This window comes from Triticum dicoccoides, chromosome 2B (assembly GCF_002162155.2).
Source record: "Triticum dicoccoides isolate Atlit2015 ecotype Zavitan chromosome 2B, WEW_v2.0, whole genome shotgun sequence".
Taxonomy (NCBI): domain Eukaryota; kingdom Viridiplantae; phylum Streptophyta; class Magnoliopsida; order Poales; family Poaceae; genus Triticum; species Triticum dicoccoides.
The window spans coordinates 414,006,667-414,012,517 of record NC_041383.1 but is presented as its reverse complement, the minus strand read 5'-3'; positions in this window follow the sequence as shown (position 1 = coordinate 414,012,517).

The window sequence follows — 5,851 nt, the reverse complement described above, 5'->3', positions numbered from 1 at the left end:
CCCTGACCCTGCTATTGGCACAACCCAACGCGAGGCCACCGACGGTCGATCGTCCGACGAAGGAGGAAGAAGATCCACCGCCGCCGCCAGGGAGGGATCCAGGGACAGCCCGCTCGCGCCGCGCGCCGCCGACCACAGCCGAGAAGGCCGCCCAACCGTACTCGAAGCCCGCACGCGCCGCCACCAGCACCATCACCCCTATGCACGGCGGTGCCAGCTGCTCGCGGCCCTGCTGCACCCAGCCCGCGCCACCGGAGGCAGATCGGGCCAGATCTGACCGGAGCCCACCCGCGCACACCACCTGGAGGACCGGCCAGCGCGAGATCCCGAGAGCCCGCAGCCGCCACGCCGCAAGCCACCGCCAGGCCGCCGGCACACCACGAGAAGACGCGCCCGTCGCCGCCAGAACGGTCGCCGCCGCGTTGCCACCCCGATCCAGCCATGGAAGAGCACAGGGGAGAGGAGAGCCCCGCCGCTGCCAATGCCGGCCGGGCTTTGCCCGGTGGCACTTGCCGACGGCGGCGGGGGAGGAGGGACGGGGAGGGGAGGTAGTTTGGGTGGCGGCTAGGGTTGCCCCCGGGCCGCTCGCGGGAGCGACCGGGAGGGGAGGGGAGGGGGAAAATGGTCTTTACCTGACCTCCTATCTGTTTGGTCATAGCAAGTTTGCCGTTGGCTGAGAAATAAATTCCGAAGGAACGTTCCTCAAATATTGCGGTCTCAGTTTTAGGGTCAGGTAGCTATGCATGTGTTTGACTCGTGAAGATGCATTCCGTGAGTCCCAAATCTTTCGAAAATGACTAGCAGAATGTAAGACCAAATAGAACCATTAAGGCCTAAGGAAGGCTGGCAGTCACACAAAGCTAGAATGTTGGATACCGGGCAAATGGCAATCCGCTACCGCAATTCACAAACAAGAGGGCATGGTCATGGCCACACCTTAGATAATGAGAGTTATTTTCTTGTAAGCAAGGTTGCTTTGTAGTTGAGTCGATTGTGAAAGAGAAGTCAAGCGAAAATCTTGACCTTGTTAGGTAGTAGCTTGCTACTTCAAATAGGGCCTACATTCACAACCTCTTTGTTTTGAAGCATCAAATGGCCGTGGCACTTGTTTGGAGCAGATTTTCTGTTCACCGTTGACGAAATACACAACCATCTCTCTAGTCGGTTGAAAGTCCAGCAACAAAGACAACAAGGTGGCGTTTTCGCTATTCTAAACTGAGTTGCAAGATTCCTTGAGGACCTCGGTAATGTTGAACTTTGTCGTGGTGGCCGTGGCCAACGATGCAAGGGTGAGAAGGAGGAGTGCAGCGGTGGCGGCCCTCGGACATGCCATGATTGCTGAGGTATGCACGCAAAGGCTTGGAACAAGGCTGTCCGGTGGTGGTGATGGGTGGAGGGAAGAAGAAATAGCGAAGGGTGGTGACAAATTTGGATGCCAACTTTAGGCGTGCATGTGCACTAGTGACTTGAGATTTTGTAGGAAGTTGTAACTACTTACATGACTTGTTATGAAAAAAATTACATGAGCACGTTTGAACATGGGGTATTAGACATTTTAAATAAAAAAAACGGTGATTCAAAAAAATGTTCGTGATATTTGAAAAAAAAATATGATATAATGAAAAAAGTTCTAGTAGGTTATTTTTTTTCATTAAAAATGCACATGGCATTTTAAAGAAATATTCATGTGTTTCCAAAAAATGTCCACTAAATTAAAAATGCTTGTGTAGTTTAACAAAATGTTAACCGGAAAGTCAATTTGGCTCTCGGGAGCACATGCTCCTGGGGCCAAAAGAAAATTTTAAAATGAAAAAAAATCAAGTCAAATTTTTTGTGTGTATCTAGTCACATCCAAATGCTACCTGCAAATTTTGAGGCAAAACGATAAAACATTTTGGCTTGTGAAAAAAAGACAAATTAAACACCAAAAGTTATCCCAAAATATCACCCCAATTTTGTTTTTTTGCCGACGAAACACCGCCGCTCCGTTCCGCATAAAAATTGACATGCATGTTTGCGACACTAATATAATCATCGGCAAAAAATCAGAATTTTTGAAAACATTTTTTTTCATGTTACTGTTCACCCGGGAGCATATGCTCCCGGGAGCCAAAACGCCAGCCCCCAATGTTAACCATTATTAAAAAAATATGCAACGTGTATTTGAAAAATGTGTGTATTCAACAAAGTGATCAAAACATATATTTTAAAAAATGTACATCATGAAAAATGTCAAAAGTGTATCCGTAATATATTTCACGTGTATGCTAAAATGTCCATTGTGTACTGAGAAAAGATAGACTGCATGAAAAAACCCGATTAGAATTGAAAAAGAAACAAAGAAAACAGAAGAATACGAAAACCCCAAAAGTATAACAAAGAAAAACCAAAGAAAACCAGAGGGAAAAGATAAGAAAAGAAAAAAAGGGAAGAAAACTGGAGCAATTCGAGGGAACATAGAACGACATACTAGCAGCTGCACTAATGGGTCAGCCTGGTCTGCTCGCCCGTAAGCGATTCCCAATAGGAATCTGTAGGTGCGAGGCATAGCCCTCACACCTAGGTGCAGCCACACCCTCCAAACAGAATGGGCCTAGCCAAGTGTGCCTCCTCTCTTCTCTATTTTTTCCCTCCATCCGAATGGGCGAAGCCCATCATCTCCCCCACCTTGTTGCTTGCAATTTGGGCCTAACCTAACTGGGTCACTCTATTTCATCACACTTACACTCCCCTAAACAATTTTTTTTTTGGAAATGGAAGGTAGATCGAGTTCTACCTTATATATTCCAAAAGGCTAAAAGGCGAAGCCAAGAAGCCTTGGGTAACGGTCACATACAAGAGCTCATATTATGCACCATGGTGCAGGGCCATGAGCAGCCCGAACAGAAACCAGAAAGAAAGAAGGGGAAAAGAGAAGTGTCAGCAAAACATGACTTAACAGAGCAAAAAGGCTAAGCTAAGCTAAACTATGCTATGCCAACAACGTTTGTGACCAGCAAACAAGAGCAGTTTTGTCTTCTGGGCTGCGGGCGCGGTGGCTCCAAAGAGTTAAGAGCTCAGCTGCATACATCCTGGTATAAAGCAGAGACCAACGCCTTCGATTGAAAATCCGGTCGTTTCTGGCATGCCAAAGGGTGACCATAGCAGCAGCAATCAGAACATGGAGTTTACGTGAAGCTGGCAGGCGCAAGTGAGCATGATGTACGAAAGCCAAAAAATCCACAGAGCTAAGAGCATCCTCAAGAAGGCCAAATCTCTCCCACAAGGAAGAAGCAGAAGCACATCTTAAGGCTATATGGCTGAAAGACTCGATAGCTGGGCATATGTCACAGAAAGCATGCGAGGCAATAGAAGTCCACTGTTTTTTAGCCATATTGTCATGTGTGTTCAGACGGCCCCAGTAGGCCAACCATATGAAAATTCTGTGCTTCAAGGGGATGATTGGATCCCAAACCCATTGTTGAAAGCTGCAGGAGACACCTCTGAATGTCAGCAAGCGATAGAAGAAAGCAGTGGACATTTGCTTGGCATATATAGACGAGATGCGGTGATCCTGGTCCGAGGAGGAGGGCTGGATATTGAGCAGAATTCCCATAAGATCAGCCAACTCTCTAGCAGCCGTTTGGGAAAGATTGGGGTGTAACTGGATGACCCACCCGTGATCAGAGAGCTGAGAAGCAACACTGCACCACGCCTTCTTGGCAAAGGAAAACAAAACTGGGAATTCATGGCAAAGACGACCCACGGGTAACCATTTGTCCTTCCAGAAGGATACAAGATGCCCAGTCCCCAAAGTGCAGTGGGAGGCAGCAGTTACCAAAGGAATAAACTGCTTGAAGTTCTTCTAGAGCGGCGTGTCCCTGTGATGGCTACCAGACCCCCTAAACAAAATTCATCACACTTAGACGCACACGTACAGAAAGGAACTTGTTCTCAAAAGAAAAGGAAGTACAGAAAGGAAACACGACAGCCAGGGATCTTCCCCTCCTTTAACTCCTTTTAATTTCCACCATTTCCAAATTTGAAGCAGTGCTGACGTGCGCCCTTATCTCCTCTATGATATTCCTAGTTTCCTTGCCCTCTCGCTTCCTCATTCTCCTAAGAACTCTCCCCAAAAATGATGCTCCATGCACGTCGGTAATCAATCCCAGTGACCTCGACCATTTCGTCCGAGCCCTTGCGGCAAAAGTTTCTCCTCCATGCCGCTACTCCGTTCAGGGAAGAACAAGTTCGTTCCGTCTACCACACACGAATTATTTTGCATCTCCTTTGGATCCATTCACCGAGTGCATCGCATCGATTCGTCAAGCTCACTGAGTACCTCTCCAATTAATTTTGGAGGCTTGTTCCTTGAAATGTTTCTCATCTATCTGACATCGTGGTTTGGCCAATTTTCTGTGTTGGGCATGCTGATGTATGAACGGATGCCATCCGATGGCATCGACATGTCCAGTAGTTTCCATTTCCTAGATAACTTCATACTCACTGTACCAAATGCTCCATATGACTGTAGTAAACCTTGTGGTGGAGTTAGATTGCTTGTTTGGTCAATCATGGTTTGGTATAGATTTAGTATTGTAGTTTTCGGCGAAGATCCAAGGAGATTTGTAGATCGGTGAAATTTTGGTTAATATGTTATGTATCATTTGCTCATCTCATGCCTAGGAGTCAACTTGAATTATATCAAAATTCTAGGAGTTACATGTGATTTACTATATTTGTTCTAATGTCTATTTTAATTCTTAACAATGTAGTTGTTTCATGTGGATAATTGTTGGTGCACTATGTAATTGTACGATATGCCTCTGTACAAGTATTTATGAAGTATTCCCATGCATAGATTTATGGGATTTTATTCTAAGCTTTGCTTGATTATTTAATTATAAAATACTTCATGTTTGATTATTTTCATTTTTAGCAGTATGCATATATCTTAGTTATGGTCTCTAGAATCATTCTCAAATATGTTGCATGTGTGCTCTATATATTAAAGTCATGTCATGCTCTAGGTTGTTGTTTATCCAAACTCTATGTGTTATCTAGTTTTCTTCACACTATTTTTCATGAACATGATACATTATATTATATAGCCTATGTAGTTTAGTGATGTTTTAGATACTAAACTAAGCACTAGATTGAGCCATATTTGTTGCTTGTATTGCATTTCTTAGCTAGTTGTCTGTTAGCGTGCAAGACACACATGGTGGTGTAGCACTTTCGTGGTAGTATATCAATTAGTTATCATCCCAATGAAGAGCAGATGAGAGTATTTATAAGTAGCGTTTCTATCACACACAAGTTGTCACAGTTCTTATGTGAAGAAAGTGCTTGTGATCTGGAAACACTGTTACTGTCCCAAGAGGCAAATAAACCTGAGTGATAAATAAAACGGGTTGTTAGCAACGCGAGTAATAACACTTGAAAGTAAAGACATAAATAAAACAGAAAGTAGAGTTGTGTTTCTTGCAATAGAGAGGTTAGGAATGGAGAGAGTTCAGTTCATGGTAAATATCAAGTGTGCCAGTGCAACAGTAATACCAGTTACATTGTATCATGAGTATAGTGTTTGATTTGTTTATTCAGTAGGCGGATCACCCTAAAGTCATGGAACTCCTCCTCGCGGGATTATATTCCATTCTATGGTCCTGCTTCGCCTTCGCCATAAAGTGTTCATCTCCACAAGTAAGTTCCTTGGATTGAAACCAGGCATTAAGTTTAATGGATCACCACTATCTCATATTGTCTTCGGTCCTCATAGATGCATCCACCTGTCACGTCAGAGGTCGTAGATTTCCTAAATAATATGTGTTACATGTGTAGGTCTTGAGATCATGTTGCATGAGCCCTTAAA